The following is a 12,035-nucleotide window of genomic DNA, read 5'->3' as shown; positions in this document are numbered from 1 at the left end:
CGACTAACATACAAATAGATTGTGCTACTATGTTGTTGTTGTTGTTGTTGTTGGTATATTATTTTTTCTCTCTGTTATTTTCGGTTGAGTCAGTGTTTTCGATCGGTGCCATGCGCTCACACTAGCCTCTGTATCTCTCACACACTGGGTACCCGATAAGTTTTCCGTGTAAAAATTGCAATATTTCTAACGTGCTATTCAAAAGGAGGCATAAAACAATACAAAGTATCGACAACGGTAACGGCAATCGGCTAAGCGATGTGGCGATGGCAATGGCAATTGCAATGCTTTACACAGGCTAAAACGCACCATGTAACATTTTCGAAGAAAAACGAGGGAAAAATGTAGCCAACACCAACAACAACAACACTCCACAACCATCGAATGTAACTCTTTTACTCTGTGTACATCGGTAATATCGTGGAGGGGGCTATCCGAATATTTGAAATGTGTATGTTCGCTTATTTCTTTCTTTTCTATGTACGAGTAGGCATAGGCACGGTCATACACATAGCCTAATCGTATTTGCACATTCAAATTCTACCAACTCTCTGGACACTCGAAAGAGTGCACATGAAACAATGAGCGAACACACTTTTCAAATACTGAGCCCGACTTTGCCATGCAGTTTTATCTTTCGTGTAGTTCGCGTTTCGTATGCGAAATTGAATTTTTCGAAACCATGGCCGCAGCCATACTCGATCATTTTCCGGTAGAATTGATAACTTTTGCGCAAACACAAATATTCCAAATGAATAGAAGAAAGCCGGCTTAGAAATACTTTCCATCGGCTGGATTATTGTTTGAAATATTTCGAGCATCGAGTCCGATAACCAAAGCGAAATGGTACACGCAAAATAGTGTGCGTATAAATTGCACACGTGCATTCACTTGCCGAAGCGACATTTCCACCATTTTCATCTTAAAAAAATATTTTGGATCATCGTGTGTTTCGTGTGGTAAATGTGTACTCATTTTTAAATATTCATTCTGCTCGCATTGATCTTCTTAGGGTTTTTTTCTCATTCATATGTATGGTGCATCTGTTGTGCAAGCTCATCGGCAGTGCATTCAGTGCAATATTTTCGAAACTATGTGGGGCCAAAACCATGAATGCTTATGGTATGCTGGCTGGTACTTTACGGTTTCATTGAAAATACCATTTTCGACATCGAATGACACATACCTGTCTCTTCAGTGGAAATCACTTCAGCTCGGATTTCGGTTTCCGATTTTTAAATGGAATTTAAAAGAAGAAGAAGAAGAAGAAGAAGAAGAAGAGGAGAGAGAGCGGGTTGTATTGCGTCTTTTCATGATTACAACATTTCCATCGAATAAAATGTGTGTTTCATTCTTCTTCTTTTTTAAAATAATGTCTGACTTTGCTAGTCTTATCAACATTTCATATTATTTTGATTTTTATGTTTAATTTAACAAAAATGATAAAATGAAGACGTTCTTGTCGTACGAACATGTAACATTGTAGCTGCATTGAATCACATTTCCGAGATAAACTATTGAACCATACACGATTTTTTCTTTTATTCCATTTCTTGCGTCATTTTTTGTAATTTTTAATTAAATATGGAAAAAAAATATGTAGAAAAAAGTTTACATATTAATTAATGACAATGATGCAGATAGCAACAATGCTTTAATCTGTGTGAGATAGACACATTGCAAATGACCAATGTGGTCGGAACAGCGTGATATTTATTGATTAGACCTATTCGTATTGGGACAGAAATATATCGCTGGTCAATGCACACGATATCGATGCTGATCGATCGATTCAAGGCTCTTTATTGATCAAAATGCTGACTGTTGAATGATCAGTGAAAATGAAATGCGGCAAATTTTTTCTGCATATATTCTATTCACCGATCGTTAAATAACGTATATTTTGCGGGATGGTTACATGATGAAATCTCCTTGGAGCCCCTGTATGTGGGTCAATCATCTCAGAATGATTGAAAATAATTTTATTGTTGCTCTCGATTGAATCAACATGTAAAAATACAATTTAATTTCTGTTTACAAATGGTTCAATCTGTCCCCATACACTTGTTGACACATTGAAAAGTGCTCGTACTGGTATTTATATGAATAGATTTTTCCGTTACTTCCCGTTCATACTAGACTTGCGCCAAGGGGCGAATTACTACCGAAAAATTGAATTCAGTACATTCAGTGCTCAATGTAATAGTATATGAAAGTACTGTAAATGGCATTAATTTTCGAGGAGAAGAATGAATAGATGGCCGATCTGTCAAAACAAATTTTAACCGTCAATAATCGCGATCTATTTTGATACTGAAAAACACCGAAAAGTACTGAAAATATTTTTCAGTTCTTTTCGGTACTTTTCAGTTGTTTTCAGTGGATTTCAGTGCTTTCAGTCTTTTCAGTAGTGATTTGCCCATTGTGCGCAACTCTTATCATTTTCTCAATTTTATAAAGCTCATCTTAATAATAAAATGTATTTTATTTTGTAATTGGCTGATAGCAACATTGTATTACGGTATCGCGCGTACAACTTGAGAACCTCATTTTTCGTGTGCGCTATAGAGCCAGTTTCTAACCGAGTTTTTTTTTCGTTCTGTTGCTGACGTATACAGTTTTTCTCTCTCCCTTTCTCTCTCCCTTCTTTTCTCTCCGTATAGTTTGTGTATTTCATTGGAGATACCAAAAAACGAGGCAGTTTCATTGGGAATTGAGTTCAATATCAGTATTAAATGTTTATAGTTTTGTGCCTCTTCAACATCATCATTACAATATGCATAATATGGCGGGTAGAAGAGGTAGAGAGGAGGGAAGCGAAGCGAAAGAGAGATTCTGCAGACAAAACAAAATATTGCGTTTTTATTGTGTATGGTTGCACACTTACAAATCGATAGGAATGTTACAGTTAGCGACGAGAGAGCAAACAATATATAATCGCGAGAAAAGAGAAATAAATAAAATTCCACTTTATGCTTATAAATTATTTGGTGTATTGTTTCTCGCCGACGCGAAAAAAATGGCAACAAATTCAACAGAGAAGTGCTGAATGTTGTTAGTCTTTCGACAGAAAAGAAGAAAGCAATGGCATTAATATTTGACGGAGCCGCGATGAGGAGAAGTGATGCTAGATGGATGAAGATAACAAGAAAAGCATACTAGGACTCGATTTGTCTCAACGCACTGTTATTATATGCATTTTACAGCTATATTCAAGATTTTAGTCATTTCACCGGACACGAATAAGTCAAGTTAGTTAGTGATTCGCATGGAGAAATTACGTTTTTTCGGATCCACCCCCCTCCATTCAAAACATAATCACAAGAAGACATAGAGAGTTACTCTTTGAGAAAATAAAATGAAAGCACTCCTTAATTGAAAATGAATTCAATTTTCAAAAGATCAATATAATAATGAGATATTGTTCTTTAAGCAATGGAACGGAAAAAAAATACTATCATCATTTTCGATTATTTATAGAAATATGGAAATTGCATTTCATGGCAAAAAAAATCGATCAAAATAAGGAGAGAGTGAAAAAAAAAATATTAGCTTAAGCGAGGACATCCAAAGCAAGTGTCCTCGTTGTGTTTTTGCTCATATTTTATGCATCGCTCCATTGTAAATATTTAAAATGAATTTGTCTACGGCGTTGCAGAGCATGTTGTTGTGTGTGTGTGTGTGTGTGTGTGTGTGCTGTGCTCCTTTATTGCACAGTCATTGTCACATTCCGCAATCTACGTGCAATTTACATGGTTGGAACGGTTCAGTGGGCAAAAAAAGCAGTAGCGAATTGAAGATGGCAATGCAAATCATCGGTGGCATTGATGAGCAACAGCGACAGTGGCAGCAATCGGAACATATTCCACATACCTGTAATCAATGTAAACTACTCCAAAGACTCCAAGGAATGTTGGAACTCTCCCGTTTTGTTTTCAATTCTGTTCGGTAATGTGTTGTTGTTTGGGCTGCAGCATGCAACTGAAGAAATCCAGTAGATTGCTAAGGTGTTCATGGATAAGTACTTAAAAATGCAAAATCATGAATACTTTTTGTACTTGGAATGTACGTATATGCTCTCTGGCACGGATTTTCACATACGTGAAATAACTAAAAATATAATGTGACTCTATCCATGATCGTTTCAATTATAAATGGAGAAAACAGACTCCTTTATTATTCAACTCTACACATTTTGTTTGATATTTTTCATCTGCATCGGCTGTTCGTTTCATTATGTTTTCATTTGTTGGCGTTGTACTCAGTTTTTCTTTCTCTGTTCGTTCTTTTCGTCGACGTCGTCGTCGTCGGCGTCGTCGTCATCGTCATCGTGTTGCATTCGTTTTCGAACGTGAGATATCGAGCAGCGGAGAACAGCCACATGAAAATCTTATGAGTTCGAGTTGCTTCTTGTCTTTTATACTATTTTCGCTTATGGCTTAAAATAAAGTTCTTTTAGTGAAACAATGCAATAACAGCATCGTCTTTCATTGTGTAATTCTTAAGTATGGATTGCAACTTTTTTGCTTCCCTCCCTCTCTCTCTTTCTCTCAGAAAAAATATCGAATCTTTTGGAAATAGTCCTGTCGCTTGTTTGCTTGTTTATATCGATTTGTTATTTTGCCCATGAAGAACACTTACCATTTCGAAGGAAGATGTTAATTGTTATGTGTCACAGTTTGAAAACAAATCTGTTTTTCTCCCGATGACATCAGCCCCGATGAGCTTGCTTGATTCTGAAACCAAGCGTTTCCATAAACCATTTTTTCTTTCACCCTTTATTCAATTGCATTTAACTTGAGCTGCTTTTTTTTTAATTTAGTACGATAAATGTTTATTGAAATTTCGACTTTATGTTTACATTTAAAATAAACTTGATGGGCAATGCATTTGTAACGCTCTATCACACTATTCCATCGGATGAAATAAAACTTCTGTTGATTACTTGCTTTAAAAACATCAAAAATAGACGGTTTTTTTTTTACTTCTCTTCCTCTCTCCCTCTCACTCTCTTGGTGCATGTATGCGAGTGTATGCATGCAGAGTGCGGACGCGCGATCACACCGTGGAATCGTTAAATTCATGGCAAATATGGCCATGTGTTGATGGTGTTGAGTTTGAACAACAAAGAATAATTAAAACCATCGAAAATCGCTCGGAATGTTGCGGCAGTTATAATATAACGCGTATAAAACCTAGTCAAAAAGAGTTTTGATGTATAACAGCGTATTTATGTATATGCGTTCATAAAAATGGAATTCATCTCGTTCTGTCTCGGATGAACGAAAACACACGAGAAAAAAAAACAACAGCACACAAGCGAGAACGATTGAGAAGTACTAACGGGTATTAAAAAAGGAATAGTAAAAACATATGAAATCAATAATAAAACACCGAAACCATTTTTGATCTTCGGTGTCGGACGAAATTCATGCGCGCGCGCACGCACGTGAGCGCTCATTTTTTTTTTGTTTCCTTCGTCTCCCTATTAAAATTATGATGAATCGAATAACGATGGGGCAATGCGTGTATGGTGTTTGACGCATCATCATTCTCGGTTTATGTTGCGTCGTTCGCTGTTTTAATATGGCATTTATTTTTATCGGCTTTGGCATTTTCTTCACAACTAATATGGATCCTAAAAATATAAGTTTGGTTTATATAAAATGCGCAACATCAAAGGAACGTTTTACATTTTACTTTTCGATGTGATGCCTTTTCGTTGTGCGTGTGCGTGTGTGTTGTTTTTTACAGTCGTCAATTTGGTCTTGTTGTTTTTCAATTCTGCGTGTGTTTTTTTTTCTTCTTCATTTTCAATTTTCTCTCCATCTATTTTATTATGAATATGTTGTGTGGATAAATTGAAAATGTGAAATATATAAAAAATCTGGGAGGCTTATTTTGTTCGCTGGTTACAGGCATTTGGCACGATTTCCATATGATGACGCGTTTCATGGCTCGAGCGCACATTGTACGAATTTCATTGAGTTGTCGACTATGTGGCTCAAAGAATGCCAAAACAAAAGCGCCGACTTGCCGTGTCATGTATTTATTAAATCGAAGAATTAGGAAATGTTGCGCTGCTGTTTTGAACCTTTGTGTGTACGCGGCAAATGTAAGAAATCATCAATTCATCAAACATGTGATATTTATTTTTTAAAGACATCGTAAAATGTAAACAAAAACCGTTTCGATGTATTACCGCACCCGTTCGTAAGTCGTTCGCCACAATAAAACACACACACACACGCGCGTGCACAACATACAGACACGCTGGCTATGAAGTAAGTACATTTCATGCCTGTTGACTCTTGACTGGATGAATCAATTTCAAAGGAAAAATGCATCAATCTTTGTTTTTTGAAGTTTTTACTTTAAGTCGACTGATTTACATACGGCTTTTCTTACGTAAGCTATTCAATTTAAATTGCCACATTTCTGTTGCTGCTGTTGATGTTTCTTTTTCGCCTAATGCGTATGCCATTTTATTTTTATAACATTATAAATATGATGGAATTTTTTGAAAAAACAAAAAAATCCATTAAAGGTATTTTTCTGTGGTTTCAATCTAGTTTGGTAGTTGGTTGTGTTGCATTCCGTCACCATATAATCTCAAATGGCTAAAAATCGGATAATCTAACAGCATCGAAATCATTTCATTCTCAGCGAATCTCATTAACACATTTAGCGATTATGGATGGAATACTGGTTGAAAAGTAGTGCAAATGCAATGGACCTCATTGAAATGCATTTATGCTCATCAATTCAGCCGCATATAGTTCATCTGCGGTTGCGATCACATTACACGTGTAAATTATGTGTTGACACCACCGTCATGATGATGCGCTACAAATTCACATCGCCATAAACGGTACGGTGTTAATGGAAGAAACTTCAATTTCTTCCGCATAAGTGGTCATTGTTTATCTCGCGTATCACATTTTTATGGGATAATTATTAAGTTTAATTTCATCATTTGCATATTTATTTTGTCGGTCAATTGGAACGCGTTCGCTTGATTCGTATATGTGATGGTTCTGTGGTGGCAGAGCGAACGGTCAAACGGTCGAACGAGCGAGCGGGTGAGCGACAGAGAAAGAGGCAAGCAAAGATTCAAGTGAAAAATTGGCAAACAACAACTGTTTTGTAAGTGAGTTATGCGACTTCAACATCTCTTTCATCGTGTATACGATACACAGGAAATAATTTGCATTTAATTGCATACAATATAATAAATATAAATTTCATTAAGAAGTTACTGGAGGGAGAGAAAGAGATAGAGAGAGAACGAGCAAAAAAATAGTGCAACATGCAGGCAAGCAAGCGAAAGAGAGAGACGTGGCTGTTTGTACATTTCGCTTATTTTATGTAGTTGCATTTGTATAACATGAGGCAAGGTGGACGGGGGCCTTTCTTCTTGCTAGTGCATTTAGATTTAATATTTATGTCTGGTGGCCGATTTAGTATTCATAAATTCGAAAATAGGCAAACAATAAATATACACACCAGTTTGAAATAAACATGGAAATTGCGGTGAAAACGGTATATCTGCCGTGAAATACAATAAAATGTGGCCCATACTCTCTGATTGAAAGGCATAGCTCATTTTTTCTAAGCCAGGAAAAACCAAACGGCTCGACCGCTCGACAATATTGCATTGCAATGCAAAAGTGAACGAATGAACAAATAAACAAACACAAAAAATGAAATGAGCAAAACCAACACCGACACCGAACCACTCAACTCTAACACACACAACAAGATTTGTTGAAATGAATTTGGAACAAATGGGCGATGAATATAACAAAAAAAAAAAATTTCTTTTTGAAAAATATGCAGCAGTCGAACTCGAAAATGAAGTCATTGCGTTGCCTTGTTATTGTGATGCTGTTCGTTTCTCACGTAAAAAAGATGTATTAAAAATAAAGATAATTGTACTTATTTTGGTTTTAGTTTTTGGTGATGTAGTACGATTGATAGCCCAACGATATTTGCCTTTGATATTCCACTCGTGCATTCTTCTTTCTCATTCTTGCTCCCTATTTTCAATGTACTTTTGGATTGTACTCGGTCACTTGGCGCTATCAAGCACAAACCGTACTCTTCATACACTAGTCATATTGTCAAGTCTATATTATATGATGGTGATTCATTTGCATAATATCTAGTACGAGATTACTGAAATAGTTATAAACAACGTTGATTTGAAACAAATGGGCAAACAATACACTTTCAGTGAGTATTTTTCCATAATCACTATTCTCTCTCTCTCTCTCTCTCTCTCTCTCTCTCTCTCTCTCTCCATCTCACTCTTCAATTTTGAATGCAGATTTGATTTATTTCAAGCGATTTGTGGCTCATATGCAGTATAGTAAACGTACTTATTTAATTTACACATCGTTTGCGCGAGTTCGAGCACAAAGAGAGAAGAAAAATTAGGAAATTTCATAAAAATATGAATAAATTGCATGTTATCAATCGACAACGGTGCAATTTACGAGAATAGATCAAATTAGAAGTCAACAAACAAATGCCGATACAAAAGCAAATATCGCGGTGTGACGGAAGAGGGCAGAGCGTATTCCGACTGAATTATGGCAGCTTCCGTTGCTATTCAAAAACATTTCACTTACTCGAAAGCCGTCATAAATTTCAAGAAAACAGATATTAATGATCTGTGGCAATACACATCAAATGTTAATGAAAACAATTTGTTCCCATTTTATTTTATTGTTGTTATAATAAATGTGCTCATTTAGACATGTGTGATTGTGGCGTACGTATAATTTTTCTCTTTTCCCCCTTTGCCTTCCCAGCATTGGTTGTCTCCGTTTGTCTGTCTTTGGCCTCGGGGTTGCCCATTTCTTTGCACTTGTTATTTAGGTTTTTCTTTCGTTCTGTGCGGAACTGCTACCGCCTGCAATTTAATACCCGTTGTCTATTGCCAATATAATAACAATATAAATAAAGGCACTCGGCACATATGTATGTGTGTGTATGTGCTGAACGCAAGTGTGCGTGTGCACTGTGCACACACCACGAACGGAAGCAACGACAATAACCATGAACACGTGTATCAAGCGCTTGTAAGTTGTATTAAAAAAAAACTTATTTATGAAATAATGGGCCAAGAAATATGAATATATTAAATTTTAATACACATTTGATTACTGTTTTTGCACATTAAAACATACAGATCGCACTGTTTAATTACTATTGTTTTCGGTGAACCACATTTAATGTAGCTGTTAGTTGTTCCATATTTTGTTTTATTATTACTTTTCATTGAAACAACCGTACATATGTGCGCTTTGAATGCGGCTGTCACTGCTTCGTTTCATTCACTCGCTCGCCCAAACGAAAGTTATTCAATATTTTGCTGCTTTTGAGAAAAGGCCAATATACCGGTGTACAAAAATACTTTTTCAATCTTATTAACTGTCCCCTAAATCATCAAACAATTCCACAAAAACATGTACTTATATAATGTGCCTGTTAAATCTATTTTAGCCTTCTGCTTGATTTTTTCTAAATATATTGGACAATTGGCAGAACCCTAGACAATTTTATGGCGGATGGGACCTTCGAACGCTATATGTAAAACTCAGTTGACTCTTTTTTCCTTAATGACAAAGAGCAATTGAATATTTACATATAAATGCATATAAATTTCCAGATTCAGGTGTTTTGATAGATTCTATAGGCATTGAACAGTACAAATGTAAGCTTAAAAGAAAACCATTGCCCAGCACATCGAAATCGTAATTGAATCGTCATAAAACCGTTTTCAATATTAGTTCTCACAGTTAATCTCTAGCCATTGAATGTGTTGAATCCATTTACAACGTGATGGTCTAAAATAATAGCAAAAGTGTTTTTGCTCAACCTTGAGCCTTTAAATCGAGTCGGATTCAAATCGGCACTTATAAAATGACAAATAATGGTTGCAATTTACTCTGCAACACCGGGTGTCATCTCCATTTAATGCAATGGGGATGCAGAAAAAAAGTGGCAGCTATTGGCATTTTATGCTTTTTCACGTGCTGCTGCTGAATTGCGACGCCAGACTGTCCTCAAACATGAACAATGCGAAAAGGTGTGTGATAGTGTGAGAAAGAGAGAGAGTATCAAGTAAGTTCATTTTCCCAATGGCTTTTCCTTGTGCTCGACAAAGGTGATGGCCCGAATATACTCGAGAATTTCTCTTACTCACTCTCCCCCTCTCTCTCTCTCTCTCTCTCTCGTGTGTGTGTGTGTGTCTGGGTATATTGTTTCCATCTGCTAATAGCAGGAAATTATTTGTGTGTTTGCTCTGCCTTTTTGAGTTTTCAATGAAGATGCCGTGAACTTTAACATGCTGCTTGAAAGTCGGGGTTGAAACTCATTTTGTCCGACCGCGTATGGGAATCGACCGGCACGAAAAGTAAGCCGTTAGCATCGCATCAAACAGGGGATCTAATGGCACAAGCAGTACGGTCGAAAAAGGAACATTTACTGAGAATCCGAGCGAGTGCTTGAAGAGTATGAGTGAGAACAAGATTGTTTGGCGTAGATACATGGGTTGAATCAACAAGTGCTTAACGCAGAAGAATTATTCGGTTTATTCTAGGATAAATGGCATACTCATACCACTCGCCAATCGTCGTCGTCGTCGTCGTCGTCGTCACCAACACCATCGTCGCAAGCATTTCCACCTCAAACCATGGCCGAAGCCGGAGAGGGTATACACACAAGCGGTTACACACGTTTTATTATTATTATTGTAGCATCATCGCCTTGGCTTATACCCGCTCGTCTCCATGTCTATTTGAACGGCGATGTTCACATTAGGTGTGATGATTATGTTGTTACTACATTGTGAAGATATAACATTTTTTTGCTACCTCGAATAAGCTTGCTGCTTATTTTCACAGTTGGACAGAAAGAGCCGCGAGAGAAAATTCACCAAATTTTCTCTTTCTCTATCTCTCTCTGTGTGTATGTGCCCGCACGCTATTTTCTGCGCTTTATATTTTCAAATGGTATTTTTGTCAGTCAAAACTCGACAATATTTTTCAAAGGGATTTCTTACACTTCTTGAACTCGTAGCGAGTCAGTGTTTTTATATGCAAACAAATAAATCGGTGGAACTCAAAGGCAAAAGCGAGTATGATTTTATCCAGTTGAACTTGCTCTAAATTTAAACGATAAACGCTTTTCAGGCATTTGGCCTCAGTGCTCATCCTCCATACACTTCAAGACAGTGCACATGCAAATGAGCTGCTTTTTATTATGTACTTATGGCGAACGCCGGGGAAAAACTGCAGAATTGCACACAACGATTTTCTTTTATTCTCGTCACTTGTCGAATTGTCTGCGTACTTTGTGTACACGATAATTCGCCACAATGTTGTGGAGTGTATCATGCAGTTTGGTTCATCCTATGGAGGCATTCAAGAATCATTGCCAGTTTCCAGAGCATAACTTGAGTGAATATATATTTATTTCATAATCTTTCAACCTTGGCTGGATCGTTCGTGCAAACGATAAGTAATATCAATTTCACAATCGCATGCAGAAGCGACCGGTCGCTTTGATAGCGTCTGAATCAGATACAATGCTAAGATATAGCTTCTAATTTGATCAGAAATTGTGTTCAGCACAAACCAAAGGCAAGCAATCTCAAACCATATTATGCTCTGCTCGGCTCTGTTTTGCTCTCAAGTGCTCGCTTTCTTGTACTTGCCATCGGTATGTGTGCATCGACTGTAAAACTGATCTATTTAGTGTTTGAATCCGTTGTGTGCATTATAGTGTGGTTCTGTAACTTGCCGGATATCTCATTCGGTTAGAACGCTTTAAGATGAATAGCTTTACGCTGAATATTGTAGTTGTTGTTGTCGTGGAGGTTGTCGTCGTCGTCGTCTCTATTTCCTTCGAGTTTTTTCCCTCTATCTTTCCACGTTGAGAGCACCACGTTATCGGCAAGCGACTGTCTTTCACTCTCTCTCTCTCTCTCTCTCTCTCTCTCTCTCTCTCTCTCTCTCTCTCTCTCT

General features: G+C 37.0%; 2 protein-coding genes across 2 annotated transcripts in view; one reads left to right on the top strand and one right to left on the bottom strand.

The window, feature by feature from the left end:
* LOC129574030 (protein bric-a-brac 1-like) overlaps positions 1-992 on the bottom strand; it is a 26,967-nt gene extending 25,975 nt beyond the window's left edge. Inside the window, exon 1 of the mRNA XM_055455334.1 lies at positions 1-992. This exon is cut by the window's left edge and continues 2,138 nt beyond it. The gene's annotated coding sequence lies outside the window, so the exon portion shown is untranslated.
* The window catches only part of LOC129574036 (maternal protein exuperantia), a 249,156-nt gene that overhangs the window by 35,492 nt on the left and 201,629 nt on the right, over positions 1-12,035 (top strand). The window lies entirely within an intron of this gene.

Source organism: Sitodiplosis mosellana, unplaced genomic scaffold (genome assembly GCF_009176505.1).
Source record: "Sitodiplosis mosellana isolate CC-2019 unplaced genomic scaffold, AAFC_SMos_1.0 Smas_scaffold_6150, whole genome shotgun sequence".
Classification (NCBI taxonomy): Eukaryota; Metazoa; Arthropoda; class Insecta; order Diptera; family Cecidomyiidae; genus Sitodiplosis; species Sitodiplosis mosellana.
The sequence above is the reverse complement of the archived record's forward strand: the minus strand, read 5'-3'. Positions and strand labels throughout refer to the sequence as shown.